The 18,752-nt window shown below is 43.6% G+C and overlaps 1 protein-coding gene across 1 annotated transcript in view; it reads left to right on the top strand.

The window, feature by feature from the left end:
- Positions 1 to 18,752, top strand: part of necab3 (N-terminal EF-hand calcium binding protein 3) — a 99,615-nt gene that overhangs the window by 13,140 nt on the left and 67,723 nt on the right. The gene's annotated exons all lie outside the window — the stretch shown is intronic.

Below are 18,752 nucleotides of genomic sequence, written 5' to 3' on the forward strand. Positions count from 1 at the left end.
TCTGACTTTATATGACAAAATTCTGACTTTATATCTCACAATTCCGACTTTATAACTCGTAATTCTGACTTTATATCTCATAATTCTGACTTTATTTCACAAAATTCTGACATTATATCACAAAATTCTGACTTTATATCTCAATTCTGACTTTATATGACAAAATTCTGACTTTATATCACAGAATTCTGACTTTATAACTCGTTATTCCGACATTATATCTCGTAATTCTGACTTTGTATCACAAAATTCTGACTTTATAACTCAATTCTGACTTTATATCTCACAATTGCGAGTTTATATCACACAACTCTGACTTCATAACTCACAATTGCGAGTTTATATCTCTCAATTGTGACTTTATAACATGCAATTGCGAGTTTAACAAAATTCTGACTACTGATTACAGCTCACAAGTTCAAATATCAACATTCCTTAAAAAAAAATGAATGTGAACTGCAGCTCAGATCATTTTATCATGCAAGTAATTAATTCATATTAAGATAAGATCTCAACATTTATGCATTTGCATTTATACATCAAACGCATTCATTTCCTGCATTTTGATTGCGATATGCTATATAGATTGCAATATGTCAGGTCTTATTTCAATATGCATATTGAATGGAATTTGTGGAATCTACCACTGAATGGAAGTTGTGTGAATATGATATTTGGAGTATGTTTTACTAGAAAATACTATTTAAGTTTTCTACTTCTACAAAATGTCACGTTTAACTCAATGTGTCATTTCCCGTTTCTATGTAATTGTTTCTGAAATCTACTGGCAATTTCTAAGTGAAAATTGTTTTTACACCAAGTGTAGTTTCTGGGAATGCTAATATAGCCAGTTGCATAAACATAACTTCATTTTTATGCAGAATGCATGATATCTAGTCCCTCAGGCACATGTGCGGGTGGCCCGCCGGAGCCAATGACCACGGAAAGCCTGTTTATTCTTCAAAGGACTGTAATGCATGAGGAAGGAGAGGGCGAAATGAACAGAATGATGCGCTGTCCAAACAAATCAGAAATGAGTGGCTGTCACTGGGGCAGCACGAGTCCTTTCAGAGGTCATTACCATTGTTCCAGAATGCCAATTACCTTCTTGCTACTTCAATCATGCTCTCATCACTGCCAAGGACAGAGAGAAATAGCAAAAGAGAAGTGGTGGCAGAATATAAGAGTGGCAGAGAGAGAAAGAGTCTGCGTATATTTGCTGTGAAAGCTGTAATTAGTGGGCATTGCTAGGGCGGCATCAATATTACTATTGCTCATACTGAGTTAGTGTTAGTGAACAAACCCCTAATATTACATGTACACTCACCTAAAGGATTATTAGGAACACATACTAATACTGTGTTTGACCCTTTCGCCTTCAGAACTGCCTAAATTCTACATGGCATTGATTCAACAAGGTGCTGAAAGCATTCTTTAGAAATGTTGGCCCATAATGATAGGAGAGCATCTTGCAGTTGATGGAGATTTGTGGGATGCACATCCAGGGCACGAAGCTCCCGTTCCACCACATCCCAAAGATGCTCTATTGGGTTGAGATCTGGTGACTGTGGGGGCCATTTTAGTCCAGTGAACTCATTGTCATGTTCAAGAAACCAATTTGAAATGATTGGAGCTTTGTGACGGTGCATTATCCTGCTGGAAGTAGCCATCAGAGGATGGGGACATGGTGCTCATAAAGGCATGGACATGGTCAGAAACAATGCTCAGGTAGGCCGTGGCATTTAAACGATGCCCAATTGGCACTAAGGGGCCTAAAGTGTGCCAAGAAAACATCCCCCACCCATTACACCACCACCACCAGCCTGCACAGTGGTAACAAGGCATGATGGATCCATGTTCTCATTCTGTTTACGCCAAATTCTGACTCTACCATCTGAATGTCTCAAAAGAAATCGAGACTCATCAGACCAGGCAACATTTTTCCAGTCTTCAACTGTCCAATTTTGGTGAGCTCGTGCAAATTGTAGCCTCTTTTTCCTATTTGTAGTGGAGATGAGTGGTACCCGGTGGGGTCTTCTGCTGTTGTAGCCCATCCGCCTCAAGGTTGTGCGTGTTGTGGCTTCACAAATGCTTTGCTGCATACCTCGGTTGTAACGAGTGGTTATTTCAGTCAAAGTTGCTCTTCTATCAGCTTGAATCAGTCGGCCCATTCTCCTCTGACCTCGAGCATCAACAAGGCATTTTCGCCCACAGGACTGCCGCATACTGGATGTCTTTCCCTTTTCACACCATTCTTTGTAAACCCTAGAAATGGTTGTGCGTGAAAATCCCAGTAACTGAGCAGATTGTGTAATACTCAGACCGGCCCGTCTGGCACCAACAACCATGCCACGCTCAAAATTGCTTAAATCACCTTTCTTTCCCACTCTGACATTCAGTTTGGAGTTCAGGAGATTGTCTTGACCAGGACCACACCCCTAAATGCATTGAAGCAACTGCCATGTGATTGGTTGATTAGATAATTGCATTAATGAGAAATTGAACAGGTGTTCCTAATAATCCTTTAGGTGAGTGCATATTTGCCATTGATTTGTCTAAGCAATCAGATGCAAAATCCCACAGACTTGCATTAAAGGAGAGACCTGAGGCCTAATATAACAACCCATGGAGGTCAGTTTTGCCATCATCTCCGTGAGCTTTTGGTGTCAAACTAGAGCACGGTTGCTAAGTAGAACATTGAGTTAGACGAGTGGGAAATAAAAACAGAGTTTGGCTGGTATTCTCCTCTTGAGACTAAATCGACCTTTTAATCGAGTTTCAGCTCTCCTGTGTGGATTTTGAGCTCAGCGACTTGAAGGGAGATTATTTAAAGATTAGAAGATGAGTTAAAACCTGAAAACTAACCTAGTTAATAAACTCTTTCCCACGGGCCTGTGACGTATGGGGGGATTTGTGCTGGTTGTTTCTAAAGCCAACCTATCTGGGTTGTGTCTGTTAAACTTTGAGGAAGAGATTTGACTGATTCGACTTTAGAGTATTGCTAAAGTTGCTATAATTGTTGGTATATATGTAAATGTGAAATATCCCCTATAAGTATTTGTTTTGCTTTATAGGAAATGCTTTCTTTATAGAGACCAGAATATAATTGGCTGATGAGAGTAGGAACCCGTAAAATCCTAGAGCAGTGGAGACGTGTTCTCTGGAGTGACCAATCACGCTTCTCTGTCTTCCAATCCCATGGATGAGTCTGGGTTTGGCGCTTGCCAGGAGAACGGGACTTGCCTGACTGCATTGTGCCAAGTGTAAAGTTTGGTGGAGGGGGGATTATGGGGTGGGGTTGTTTTTCAGGGGTTGGGCTTGGCCCCTTAGTTCTAGTGAAAGTAACTCTTAATGCTTCACCAAGACATTTTGGATAATTTCATGCTCCCAACTTTGTGGGAACAGTTTGGGGACTGTCCCAGCATGACTGACCAGTGCTCAAAGCGTCGCTACATAAAGACATGGATGAGCGAGTTTGGTGTGGAGGAACTTGAGTCCTGACCTCAACCCGATAGAACAGCTTTGGGATGAATTAGAGCGGAGACTGAGAGCCAGGCCTTCTCGTCCAACATCAGTGCCTGACCTCACAAATGCGCTTCTAGAAGAATCCCCATAAACACACTCCTAAACCTTGAGGAAAGCCTTCCCAGAAGAGCTGAAGCTGTTAGAGCTGCAAACTCCATATTAAACCCTACAGATTAAGAATGGGAAGTTCATGTGCATGTAAAGGCAGGCGTCCCAAAACGTTTGGCAATATTGTGTATGTGTATATGTATATTTACAAACTTTTATGTTAGATGTGATTAACAGCACTGATAATATAGTATATAGTAATCATGGTATACAATTAAATCATTATTCAGTTATAATTTTAATTTCAGTTCTATTTAGTTTGAATTTATTTCAATTTGTTTTAGTACTTCAACTTCAACTTGATTTAATTGTGTTTGTTTGATATTTTGCGAGTTCTCTGAGCATTTCCCCCAAACGATTCCTGGGACAGACAGTAGCTGAAGCTCATTAAATATGCAAATATTATCCAATCCTAGCCGTGGGCGTTTACTTCCAAATGTTCAGTGCGGCACGCCCATCAAATCCAAGTGTTTTTCAGAAAGCCTCAAAACCAAGGCAGAAAATAGCCTATTACTTTTTCATTATGATGTTTTTTTAATGTAAAAACCACACAAACGTCATAAGTTGACCTCCGACAACAGTATAAAAAAATAAAAAAAGCCAGTTCATGACACCTTTAATGATTATCCAGCTCACGTGGGGAAGACATTGCGTGTTTGTTCCTTAATTTAACCACGGATTCGTTTGTAAACAAGAGACTGGATTTGCAGACAGGATGAGATCATATGAATGAATGAAGCAACACACTAACGTGAGTAAAACATGTTTCCCTTTCGAAAGGGAACTCGCGCTGCGTCAGCTTGACGCTACGGGGAACGCCTCCAGCGTGACAGGTATCTGAGCTACAATCGAATCACATCAGTCCTACTGACCGGCGACAGCCGATGATGTCATCAGGGTGCGACCAGGAAGTATATAAGGGCGCCTCTGCCAACATGACACCGCTTCTTCGTCTTCAGTGACTGTCTTGTCTGGTGTACTACATAGAAAAGAATCACGTTAGTTGAAGGATGAAGTGCGCACAGAAGACGCGGCACTTTAGAAAGTGCGCGGATCCGTGTCCGAGGTATCTGACGCCTGAAGACACGCATAATCTCTGTGTGTACTGTCTGGGGGAAGAGCACGCGCGGGAGGTTCTCGAGGGAGCCTCTTGCGCGAATTGCGAGCGTTTTCCCATCCGAACGCTCCGCTCTCGCCTGGCCCTCTTCTCGAGGGAAGAGGGGCCAGCGTCTGGGGACGGTCCTGCTCACGCTGAGGCTGAGCGGCGACGTAGGTCCTGGGGTTCCCAGACGGACCTGGCTCGTCGCCTGGAGGAGGGTGTGGTCCTCACAGACGATCAGCCAGGTCGCGAGGGGCGGCTGGCGGAGGAGGAGTCGGATCTCTCCTCCTCGTCAGCTGATGCTCTTCCAATCGAGCAGAGGATGGCTGGGCAGGGTGGTGATGAATCGGTTGAGGCCGAACCCTCTCAGCCATCTTGCCCCGTGTATGCGGAGTTGATGGATGTTATGGAGCGCGCCACCAACAGGCTGGAGTTACATTGGCGGCGTGCTAGGAGAGAACCCGAGCGTCCAGGTCGACTGGATGATCGCTTTCTCTCTGGCCATAACCCATCACCTCTGGGGAGCCTTCCATTCCTCCCCGATCTGCACGGGCAGATCGTGGGGGCATGGAAGAACCCATACTCGGCCAGGATAATTCGGCATCAGCGTGGAAGCTTCGCTGATGTCGAAGGATTGGCCGAGTCTGGGTACGTGTCGATGCCTCCTATCGATGAGACGTTTGCGAACTATCTCGCATCGGGGAGGCCATCGACACTTAGAGCTCCCACCCTGCCGTCTAAAGCGATGAGAAACACCTCGCGCTTGAATGGCAGGGCGTACACGTCAGCGGGTCAGGCCGCTGCAGCACTGCACACCACTGCGGTGCTGCAGGCATACCAGGCCGACCTGCTGAAGGATCTTGATCAGGGGGAGGGCCTACCCCCTGACGCGATGGCTGAGCTCCGCCTCACCACAGATCTGGCTCTCCGTGCTTCCAAACAAACGGCGGTCGCCATTGGGCGCTCAATGGCGGCTATGGTAGCTACGGAGAGGCATCTGTGGCTGAACCTTGCGGACATCGGGGTGAAAGAGAAGGCCTTTCTCCTCGATGCCCCGGTTTCGCCCTCTGAACTCTTTGGCACCTCCGTCGAGGCGGTGGTGGAAAGATTCAGAGAGGCGAAGGCGCGCTCAGCTGCATTTAAATCATGCATTCCGCGGAGATCCGGGGCCGCACCCAGGCAGGCGGGAGGCCCTGGTCCGTCATGGCCCGAGGACCAGCGACAGGACCAGCGAGCCAGTGTCGCCTCTCGTGCGCCCCCTCAGTGGCGGAGTAGGGCGCAAAAGAGGCGGGACTCCCGCACTAGGAGTCGGAAGGACGCTGGAGAGCGAGGTCGGTTCCAGCGAAAAGAAGACCACGCTGGGACAGGTCTCCTCCCCCTAGGGCGCGCTGAGACTAGGGAGGCGTCCTTCTCCTAGTTCTTTCTCCCCAGGCGCTTTTACACCAGGCCGGGCGGGCCCATGATGAGCGGAGAATCCGTCAGACTCTGACGGCCTGCCTGGCTTGGTGCGTGAGTGCGCCTCCCTCAGCCCCGTGGTAGTATTACACCTAAGCATTCATATGGGAATAAAGCTTGTGGGTCGATATCATGGTGTGCCGCAGGAGAGTGGGTAAGTCCCCTATAAATGGGAAATTATTTCATATATTTCTGACTTATGCTCCCTGCTGAGGGCTTCGGGGATCGCTGGATATTTCTAAAAGGGCCTGTAGTTCCCCTGTTAGGTTGGCTAGAACGATTACCAGTTGCTTAAGCTTGGTATAATTGAGCTAGTAGTGCTAGTGGAGGCCAGCAAATACTATATATGCTACACGCTGTGTGTGCTGTACACCTCTTTATTTTTCCCAGTTCTAAAAATGCGTTAGAATTAACGCTGGGTTTGCTGCTTTTTCCTGAGGGTTTGTAGCGAAAAAAAAAAAAAAAAAAAAAAAAAAAAAAAAAAAAAAGAGGGGCTTGTTTTTCTGAGGAAAGGCTAGGCATTTTTTCTCCTAGTATTAAACTACTAACTGGTAGCGGCCTCAGGGTAAGGCGGTCTGTTTTTTCTCTCAGTATAAATTTCTGGAGAATGCAGGATTAGACTATGCTAGAACTACAGTTAGATCTAGGGCCAGATCTATGTAATGACTGGCACTTTACTCAAGTGCCCTTTTTGCTATAATGCAATAATAGTGGCCCTGTTCGGGATCTCGGGTATAGATCTAGATTGGCGTAGGCTTTCTAGGGATTACGGAGTCGCGCGCCAAGAAGCGCTAGCGCTCCGGGTAGCTGTTCCTTTTTTGAACTTAGCTTTATTATTTGTCCCTAATGCAGCCTCCTCTTACGCAGAGTAGTCCGGCCAAGGCCCGCCCCCTTGCCTGCGTTCTGGGGCCTTTGCTAGTAATGCAGGTTGGTGCTGTGCAGAATTGATAGCGACTTAGCCAGTAGTCGTGGGGCAGGGTTAAGGCGTTTTTTCATGCAAGTACGAAAATTCCGTATGCATATTCAACCCGGCCCTCCAGAGCTAGTGTTTAGAGGCCGCCAGTTTTTTGGCAGGCGCTGGCCTTTTTAATATAAATTTTCATGGCCAGTTGGTCGTACTCCCCTGACAAAGCAGGGTAGATTTGAGTACCTCCACATCCAGCTCTGTATCATTCTGCCTCACCCATGGCTCGGGTTGAGCAGCACTTCACAACCTTTTTGTTTATGTAGGTTTGGTTGTGAGCTCCCTTGTAGCCAGAGCATTTCCATGGCTGACGCCCTCACATGGTATGATAGGCGCTATTAAAGCTAGGACCTTCATGAGGTGGGTGGCGTATGTGGTACTCCCCCCGTTTAGGGGGTACAGGGCATTTGGTTTGCCGAGTACCCTGCTATGGACAATGTGATTAGGTTCCAGTGTTTGTAGGCGCTGCCGATAAGATTGCACCATTGTACAGTTGGCTCCAGAAGGAATTGGAGGCCTTCGGGATGGGTCACCCAGCTAGGCTGGGATGATTTTTAGGCCAGCTGGCTGTGAGTAGCCAGCTGGGGCAGTCTTGGCAGTAGACTCCAGGTCAGGTGGTAGGCCTCAGAGTTAGGCCTCCTTGCGAGTGAGTCCCGACGTTTGGGGAGGTTGGCAAATTACTAGCTGCAACCTTGAACATAGGTAGTCAGCCTTGGTAGGCCTCTGCAAAGTTCGGCCCCTTGTGTACACTATATATATTACTCCCCAACGATGTCGGTTTCAAGTAGCAGTTCCCAACTATAACCCTTGTCAGCAGTTGGATGTTTATTTTTGTCAGCCAGCAGAGAAGCTACTGTCAGCCCAAGGTTATAACATTGCAGTTTTTCACTCCTGTCACCAGGAAGCTGTCCCTGCAGGCCTGCTGTGAGGTGGTAGGCCCCATTAGGCCTCCCTGGAAGCAGGCTCCCATTCGCCAGTCGCTGTGTCAGCTAGCATGGGCTGCTAAGCTGTTGTTGGGTGGTAGGCCGCATCAGGCCTCCCTAAGACTGGTCGTAAGGTAGTAGGCCTCACCGGGCCTCCCTAACGGCATGTTCCTGGGCTCCAGTCACCTGAGAAACAGCTAGCACGGGTCGCTATCAGGTAGTAGGCCTCACTAGGCCTCCCTGAGGCTTGCTATCAGGTAGTAGGCCTCACTAGGCCTCCCTGAGGGCGAGTTCCCGAGTCAGGATACTCGGCTAGCTGGTGTAGCTTGACCTTCAGGTAGTAGGCCTTCACTAGGCCTCCCTGAGAAAACGAGTCTCCGTTTTCCAGCTACTTTGACAGTCGGCTTCAACTGCTATCAGGTAGCAGGCCTCGCCAGGCCTCCCTCTAAGCGAGTTCCTGAGCATGACCTCTCAGGCTTCTCTGGCATACACTGGGCCTCACTAGGCCTCCCTAATGGGGCTTTGGATCTCAGTTCAAAGACTTTTGACTGGCATGATGCTGACAGCTAGTGGTCACCCTAGCGCGACTGGTGTCGCTTCTGCTACTTGGTCCCCAAGGAGGGGATTTCAGCCTGCAACCTGGTTTACCTACCGGGCAGCCCCCTTTAAGCTCCCCTCCTTTCGGAAGGGTCATATGTGAGCCAAAGCTGCCTGGGCCTGATCGGGTGGTCGTAGGCCCCTAGGGTGGCCTCCCAATTAGATCAGTTTTTAGGCCAGTCTGGCCTCCTGAGTGTTTCTATCTGATAATAGCTCAGTAGATCCTAGGATTGAGCAGATTACTCCCCTCGCTGGCAAGGGTAGAAAGCGCTGTGCTGAGTGCTGCTCTCCGGGATTCCCGTCTCTGAGATCCGGTCCGAGGAGGCCACTGCCATTCTGCAGTCCCTGGGACTGGATGCCTCTTCAGGAGGCGAGTGTCCAGAGGCTCTGTTATCGAACAGACAGGGATGGCCCGGCTGAAGTGCCCGTTGAAAAAGGCACCAAGCTAGGCCTCCTTGGTGGCGGTAGTGGCTGGCTGGGGCGCCCTAGGGCCCCCTAGCCACATTCCCTTAAAGGAGCCCCCTTCTTTCGAATGGGTTGGATCCGGGCCTTTGAGCGGCCTGGGTAGAACTTCTCTAAGTGTTCGAAGCTTCCTACTCGGGCTTATAGCTTGGGCTATGACCGTAGGGAATGCTGTCACTGACAGCCTTATGTGACCAGAGGGGGAGTGGTTCAGGCATTTCAGTTGAATTTGTTTGTTCTGACAGTGGTCACTGCCAGTAGGCATGCACTCCCCTCGGCATGGCGGTGTTGGTATTTCGTTCCCCGTAGCGTCAAGCTGACGCAGCGCGAGTTCCCTTTCGAAAGGGAACGTCTCCGGTTACGTATGTAACCTAGGTTCCCTGAGAACAGGGAACGAGACGCTGCGTCGCTTTGCCATGCCTCAGGGTTTGCCTGCCGGACAGTCCCTGAAGACGAAGGGCGGTGTCATGTTGGCAGAGGCGCCCTTATATACTTCCTGGTCGCACCCTGATGACATCATCGGCTGTCGCCGGTCAGTAGGACTGATGTGATTCGATTGTAGCTCAGACACCTGTCACGCTGGAGGCGTTCCCCGTAGCGTCAAGCTGACGCAGCGTCTCGTTCCCTGTTCTCAGGGAACCTAGGTTACATACGTAACCGGAGACGTTTTTTATATGTGATGGTATTGCATTGTTACAGATCGTATGATATCTATGGATTATGTGTACGTGTCTAACTGAACACACCGTAGCACGCTGTCACAGGCTGGAGAATACTTTATTTGTGGTGTTCTTGGTTCATTACTGTCTTGATGTGCGTTGTTCACTCTCTTGACTTGATATAAGGGTGCGCGTGTGTGTGTGTGCGGTTTGCGGTTATATTCGTTGATCGGGCGGGCCAAGTAACATTAATAAAAAAATATCATTCCAATCAATCGCGTGTGGATGAGAGATGAATCATTGTGTTTTTTTTGATAAAGACATTTTGCGAGCCCTGGCTGTGGGCTGGGCGATTCATTCCAGTTGCCGTTTGCCACACGCTTTCACTGACAGGGGAGCAGAAGCTCATTAAATATGCAAATCTTATCCAATCCTAGCCGTGGGCGTTAACTTCCAAGTCTTCAGTGCGGCACGCCCATCAAAACTGAGCGTGTCTTGAGAGAGCCTCAAAAACAGGGCAGAAAATAGCCTATTGCTTATTCATTATGATATTTTTGAATGTAAAAACCACGCGAACGCAATAAGATGACCTCAGACAACTGTATAAAAAAATTAAAAAAGCCAGTTCATGACATCTTTAAGTTTTAGTTTTGTTGTGTTTTAGTTAACAGTACTGGCAACAACAAAAAAAACTCATGAAATGAATCACAACTAATTATCTTTCATCAAATAACAACCCTAATAATAATTAATAGTTTAATGTTTGTATGAATTTTTTTTTGGAAATATGGTGAAATTCCATTGGGTAGGCAAATTTAAAGCATCTGTCAGTGGCAGATTTAGGCCATTGCTTGTTGATTTCAATGCTCTAATGTTGATGTGTAATTGTATATGTGTTCAAATAGTTTCCGGTGTAGTTTCAGTTATTGGTTGTCTATCTTCGCCTAGAGTTGAACGTTCATCTGCGCCCCAAAAACTGCTCATCCAATGGTGTGTGTTAGGGGCGGAGCTATCTGTTTGACCAATGACAGACAGGGGGAAAAAATTGTTTGAAAACATTCGTCATTTTGCCATTTTTTTTGCTCCAACCGAAATGACATGCTGCTTCTTTAAATTCAACTGCCTGGTTGTAGTTTGTTCTTCTGCTAACTGTGTCACCCCACAGTCGTCAGTGTTATGTAACGGAATCTTTTGCCTGAAAGAAGGTCAGTTTCAGCATCTGCCTGAGCTCGTCGCTGCTGGCCAATCGAATGACAAACGGCACGTCAAGCATGTCTGACGGCCCCTTCGGCAGGGCCCGAAATACTGGAGCTGTCAGCGCAGAGACATATAGAGCGAATGAGAATGTGAGGGAATGTAATGAAAAAGGCCTAAGAGAGACAAAACAGGCTGTGAACGCCCACTGCGACTGTCTCTTCACGTCTAACCAGCACGTCTCCTTCTGCTCTTCCTTCCACAAATGAGCCTGTTTACAAATGTTCTAGCTTTCCGTCTGCATATTCATCATTTTCTCATCCTTTAAACCCTGTTTCCCGTCCTCTTCCCGCTGTCTCCCCCTCAATCCCTTCTTTATTCCTCCCTCTCTGCGTGTTCCTGTTTCTTTCACCGCTCAGACAAACCGACAGATTGGCTCGGGCTTCAGAGTGTTTGTCTGCTGGCGTTGCATCTGTTGACTCAATCTGACAGCACTGCTGGTCGAGTTAGTGGTGAAGCAAACCTCTCAGAACTCGAGAGGAAGAAAGACGAGGAAAGATTAGTGTGAGGATGCAGGAGCTGAAAGTATCAGGAAAGAGGAGAAAAGAGATGAGTGTATTAAAAGACAAGCGAATCGTGTCACAAATAGAGAGAAGTGTGGGGGAAAGTGTGCTGTTCAATGAATTGGTCACACGTTTCTGAGTGGTGTTTTCAAGTCAGTCATGAATGATTCCTCAAATCATGTGTCTTGTTGAGGAGAGGTGTGCTGGTACTTTATTATGTGATCAGACTTCCAAGCCATATCTAGAGACCAGAATATAACTGGCTAATGAGAGAAGGGACCGGTAAAATCCTGGCAACCAATCAGAACACTCTTGCAAAATTCTAGCAACCATTCAGAACACTCTTGCAACATTCTAGCAACCATTCAGAACTGTCATGCAACATTCTAGCAACCATTCAGAACACTCATGCAACATTCTAGCAATCATTCACTCATGGAACATTCTAGAAACCACTCAGAACACTCATGCAACATTCTAGCAATCATTCACTCATGGAACATTCTAGAAACCACTCAGAACACTCATGCAACATTCTAGCAACATTCTAGCAACCATTCAGAACACTCATGCAACATTCTAGCAACCATTCAGAACACTCATGCAACATTCTAGCAACCATTCAGAACACTCATGCAACATTCTAGCAACCATTCAGAACACTCATGCAACATTCTAGCAACCATTCACTCATGCAACATTCTAGCAACCATTCAGAACACTCATGCAACATTCTAGCAACCATTCACTCATGCATCATTCTAGCAACCATTCAGAACACTCATGCAACATTCTAGCAACCACTCAGAACACTCATGCAACATTCTAGCAACCACTCAGAACACTCATGCAACATTCTAGCAACCATTCAGAACACTCATGCAACATTCTAGCAACCATTCACTCATGCAACATTCTAGCAACCATTCACTCATGCAACATTCTAGCAACCATTCAGAACACTCATGCAACATTCTAGCAACCATTCAGAACACTCATGCAACATTCTAGCAACCATTCAGAACACTCATGCAACATTCTAGCAACCATTCAGAACACTCATGCAACATTCTAGCAACCATTCACTCATGCAACATTCTAGCAACCATTCACTCATGCAACATTCTAGCAACCATTCAGAACACTCATGCAACATTCTAGCAACCATTCACTCATGCATCATTCTAGCAACCATTCAGAACACTCATGCAACATTCTAGCAACCACTCAGAACACTCATGCAACATTCTAGCAATCATTCACTCATGCAACATTCTAGCAACCATTCAGAACACTCATGCAACATTCTAGCAACCATTCACTCATGCAACATTCTAGCAACCATTCAGAACACTCATGCAACATTCTAGCAACCATTCAGAACACTCATGCAACATTCTAGCAACCACTCAGAACACTCATGCAACATTCTAGCAACCATTCAGAACACTCATGCAACATTCTAGCAACCACTCAGAACACTCATGCAACATTCTAGCAACCACTCAGTCAGAACACTCATGCAACATTCTAGCAACATTCTAGCAACCACTCAGAACACTCATGCAACATTCTAGCAACATTCTAGCAACCACTCAGAACACTCATGCAACATTCTAGCAACCACTCAGAACACTCATGCAACATTCTAGCAACCATTCACTCTTGCAACATTCTAGCAACCACTCAGAACACTCATGCAACATTCTAGCAACCATTCAGAACACTCATGCAACATTCTAGCAACCGGGCTAAAACAGTCTAACACACAGTGCTCACATTCTCCATCTTCATTAGTTTATAGTCTCTGTTTAACAGTTAAACTGTTTAACAAAGAAAGTAAACGGCATGTGAAACGTGTTATACAAACTTTAATCACTTCGTGCTCTATCCACTTGCCCAGTATGTCCTTCTGATCACTGTGTTGCGTATATCAAATTAGTTTTTATATTATTTTTGCAGTATTGATTATTTTTTCATCCGAGGTACTGCCTCTCTTACCTTGCCTGAGTTGAATTATCTGTGAAAATTGCACTTTTTTAGATCTGTTCTGAGTATTAAAGTTTATCAGACTGAGATGAAAAATTACAAGTGAAAACTGCAATTCTCCAGCGAGAGCCACCGAACGAGAAATAGCTTAAAGAAGCAGATGACTGGAGGTTTTGTGCTGAAATAAAGCCTCGTCTTGGCAGAAGCCAGACACTGTGAATTCCAAAACTAACTTCGTTTCATTTAAAAGAATTTCCTTTTGAACCACGTCTTCAGAAGAAAAATGTTTCTGCGCACAAAGGAAAGATACTGCCTCTTTTAAACTGTGCTTTTAAGTATTTTCATGTGGAAATAAAGCTACTTTTGGAATATTGATATAGCGTATTATCAGTGGTGAGGTGTTTCCAGTGTCTCGTTACTGCAGGGCAATTGTGCAACTCATACATAAATGAATAATTCTGCATCCAAACTGCTCATAAACTAAATTTCATCCTCTTGGACTTCAATGAATGCATGCATTTAAATAAGTTGGACCATCTGCTGCATATTTGAACATTTTGAGCTCATGAATCATCATTTTCTCCGTGTTATTCTGTCAGATCTCCATCATACAGAATTCTCCTTCACACTGACATTCAGCCATTTCTCCCATTGTGACGGCTTTAGCCTCAAAGAAACTCTTGGCCATTATTTTGGATCCTTCCAGCGAGGGACAGACATGGGCACGAGAAAAGAGGCGTTTGTCTGCTTTTGAAGCGCTAAAGCTGCAGGGCAGGTTCTGGATGTACTTCTGGGTCGGTCCCTGGTGAACACCTGGTGACATTTGACAGAATCAAGCGTTTTACTATTTTTAAAGTATTGTCACTCACCAAACACCTCCAGGCCATGGAGAGACAAAAATACCTGGTGATTTTGTTTCCCCATCAAAATGAGAAAAAGAATTCAACTTAACTGTAATTTAAAGTAATAAAGAAGATTTAGAGGCTTGTGGATGCACAGCGTTTTTGTGGGTTCATTTCGAACGGGATTGATTTTTTTAGTGTTTAGATATTGAGGGCGAATTCAAACTATTGCATCTCTTTTGCATTGCCACAATTTTTCTCATGCAAAATGCAATGTTTGTCGTGCACGCAAATATTTTTTTTTTTAAATGTCATTAAATGTTTTTTAAGTGCCTAAATCCCACACATTTTTGAAGCGCAGATGTATTTATGAGGGGAAACAAATCCGGCTTTACCAGAATAAATCCCTGAAGTGTTCCAGACGGGGTTCTGTCACATTGCTCCACCCTCGCTCAAGGAAATGAGCTTGAAGCACAGCATGGAAAGGGTGGGAAACGCTCAGGAAGATGCATTAGAGTCTGTTGATCCCCAGACAACAACACAGAATGGCACATTAGTTTGAGACTAAATAAGGCAGAGCTGCAGAGCAGATAAAAGTCTCCTGAGAGACAAACAGTTCTCTCCAGTGCCTCCATTAACCTAGTCTAACCGTCTGCAGCAGATTGGAGCTCGCACTGGACTTCAGATATCACTCTGAATTCAACTTTGACCTGGAAATGTCAGGCGATGTTTTGAAACTAAGCACATCTTCACAGTCCACAGATGACCGAAATCAATGATGCAAGCTAGTACTCAATTGTTATGCTTAAATCTGTTTTTTTTTTCAACTCTCATCCTTCCCTCGGGTCATTTTGACCCGAAACTCATTTAAAAAAAAAAAGATTGTTCATCGGAGTGGTCCAAGACCTTAGGACGTTTGTAACACTTGAACCATGAATACACAAAACAGTGACTGATTCAATGAGTTTTGTGGTTGAAACTTAAAGAAAGTAACAAATCCTTCCCTCACGGTTCAATTTGACCCTCTTAGGAATGACTGGAATACTTCAGTACACATAGAAAAACTTAAAATATGCTCAAAATGTAAGTGTATGAATGCATTCTGAAGAGAAACTGACTTTAGGACCCAGTGGAACAGCTCATCCGCTCCATATAGAGTCATGAAATATCATCTTATATTATTATTTTTCCACAAGAGGTCGGCAAAGACACCCAATGTGAGATATTTTGAGCTGAATTAACAGGGTTATTTTGAATTTAGGTTGAAAGAATGTGAAGAATGTGCTTAAATTATTATATATTGATAAAATATTGATGAAATAAGCTTTCTGGACAAAAAAAAATTAAGTATAATTTTAGGGCTTCGGGTCATTTTGACCCGTGAGGGAAGGAAAGGGGTTAATATCAGTCTAAACAAGCGCACTTTACCCTGGCATGTTCACGATAACATCATCGACAAATGTTTTTAATATCATTTCATATATTGCATTTTGTGCATATTGCATATTTTATTAAATAAACGTATTCTTCCTTTTTTATGTATGCATTAGTATTAACACTATCCAAATCATGTCCCAACATTTGAAATGTAATGTACATATAGATTTGTAGAAAATATAATATTTTTTTATTTTTATAATTGATTATATTTGTACTGTGCTAATATTTAGAGTGTATGATTTTTTATGTTTTTGAAAGAAGTCCCCAAGGCTGCATTTACTGATCAAAAAATACAGTAAAACACAGTAATATTTTGAAATATTATTTAATAATATTATTATTATGTGAATATATTGTGAAATGTAATTTATTCCTCTTATCAAAGCTGAATTTAAGTGTCACATGATCCTTCAGAAATCATTCTGATTTACTTCAGAAGAATCACAATATGATTATTATCAATGTTGAAAACAGTTTTGGGTGGAAATACTGGGATTATTTGATAAATAGAATCTGTCATTTTGCATCATTTTGCACCAATGCAGCCTTGGTGAATAAAAGTATTATTCTTTTTTTTTTTGTAATCTTACAGACCCTAAACTTTTGAACAGTAGCATATAGTATTATATATCACTTTTATGTAATATTTCATATAGTGCAAACATATTTAACATGGATGAAATGAATGAATGCAAGTGACCCAGATTGGTATAGAAAATTCAGTTGAGATCAGATGTGATACAAAAACAAATACAACATACATCTACTGTTGTGTCTGATATTTGTGTATAACCCAGTTCAGTGACCCACTAAATCTCTAGGATCCAAATATGCCTTGGAGATTGCAGAAGTTCTCAAACTTCTCAAAGTGCTGATGTTTCTTCCAGCCTAATTACATTTCTGGTCAAGATGTAAATGATCTTTATTTTCTTCTTAAGTGCATCATTGGCCGGCTTGTGTGTATTTTAATTAGTCAAAGACAGAGGATGAAGAAGGTTTGGGGTTTGGCTCTGACTTGGATCAGTGGGACCGCCTGTTGTGAAGAGACTCAACCCAGATGGCCGTAAAAATGCTCTTGAATTAATTGGAGATGTTGGAGAGTGTTCTAATGCGCTGAATACGTCCACTGTCGCCTTGAGCCTCCTGTGTAATTAACTATCCATTTGGCCACAAAAATTTTGTTTTTATCTTAAAAACATTCAATGTTCATGAATTGTAGCGAAGTTGCATATCTGTGGATCAGATGGTTATTTGAAGAAGTCTTTTTTATGTGAAGTATAAATACACTATATTGCCAAAAGTATTGGGAAACCCCTCCAAATCATTGAATTCAGGTGTTCCAATCACTCCCATGGCCGAGCAAAGCGTGGAATGCAGTGGGGTAAAGCGCGCCGCCACTGGACCCTAGAGCAGTGGAGACGTGTTCTCTGGAGTGACCAATCATGCTTCTCCATCTAACAATCCCATGGACGAGTCTGGGTTTGGCGGTTGTCATGAGAACGGGACTTGCCTGACTGCATTGTGCCAAGTGTAAAGTTTGGTGGAGGGGGGATTACGGTGTGGGGTTGTTTTTCAGGGGTTGGGCTTGGCCCCTTAGTTCCAGTGAAAGGAACTCTTAATGCTTCACCAAGACATTTTGGACAATTTCATGCTCCCAACTTTGTGGGAACAGTTTGGAACTCTTAAAGGTGCCCTGCCACACAAAACCGTTGAAATATGAAATATTGAAATATGTAATCAGGTCATTTACAAAAGCTGGTCAGTCTGACGTGGTGTTGCCTGAGCTCATTACTATTCATGAGCTCACCCAGTTGAGACCATGCCCACAGAATTCGTCGAGCTCAGTGACAGTTTTCGTTTACAGCAAGGATGGCTGAATATATATATATATATATATATATATATATATATATATATATATATATATATATATATATATATATTTAACCGCTTGTGAATTGCGGTTTTTCGGTTTTGCATTGAATTAATTATTTTTCTGCAAATTCTATCATTTTCCTCCATCCCAATCCCTGAACAACGTGACATTCACATCACACGTTAGTGGTAGAGTTATACACACGGAAACTATATAGTTATTCACAATCACCAAAGTTCATTATTTGCATGCGTTTTAAAGCCTTGCCGGCTCATTCGCGTGCGCGGTTTTAACATGTGCTTGTCAGAGCGCGCGCACTAAACGCCTGTCAAACACGTGAATTCTGAACTAGTCGTCTTACTGCGCTAATACTGTCAAATACACACAAGGTTTACATAAACACAGTTGGATAAGTCTAAAGTGAAAGTAAAATCGCGTGTGTCTGTATATTAGATGCGGGCAGGTCTTAAATTGACAGCAGCGCAGCCTATAGTGAACATGCTGCCCTTAAAGGGACAGTTCACCTCTAAAATTGTCATTATTTACTCACTCTAATATTGTTCCAAACCTGTATTCATTTCTCGAGGACAGAATTTTCTTTTTTTGAACGAACTATCCCTTTAATGTTAATACAACAACAAAAGACAAAGAGAAAATCGCTCACTGCTCTTGACTGAAGAACTAATACAGCAGCTTTAATAAGAATCAGTTTATATTTTATAGTGAAGTCTATGTAGTGTTTTATTTTTACATTTATTCATTTAATTTCATACTTTAATGCTGCTGTACTGCTCTGAGCTGCAAGTGTAAATCTTTATATATATTTATTTTATATTATACAATACACTAGGAATGTGTACAATGTTTTTTTTTAAAGTCAAGTTCTAAGTTTAAGTAAGGTTTTTCAATTCTTTTAAGTAAAATAAAGAAAGAGTATTGCAATAAAAAAAACAGTCTTTTTTCTCCTTAACCTCTTGCTGTTCCTGTCGCCTAAGAATAGAATAGCAAAAAACCGAACTGAACCGAAAACCGTGGTTAAAAACCGAGGTATGTATT

Source organism: Gobio gobio, assembly GCF_949357685.1.
Source record: "Gobio gobio genome assembly, chromosome: 17".
Classification (NCBI taxonomy): Eukaryota; Metazoa; Chordata; class Actinopteri; order Cypriniformes; family Gobionidae; genus Gobio; species Gobio gobio.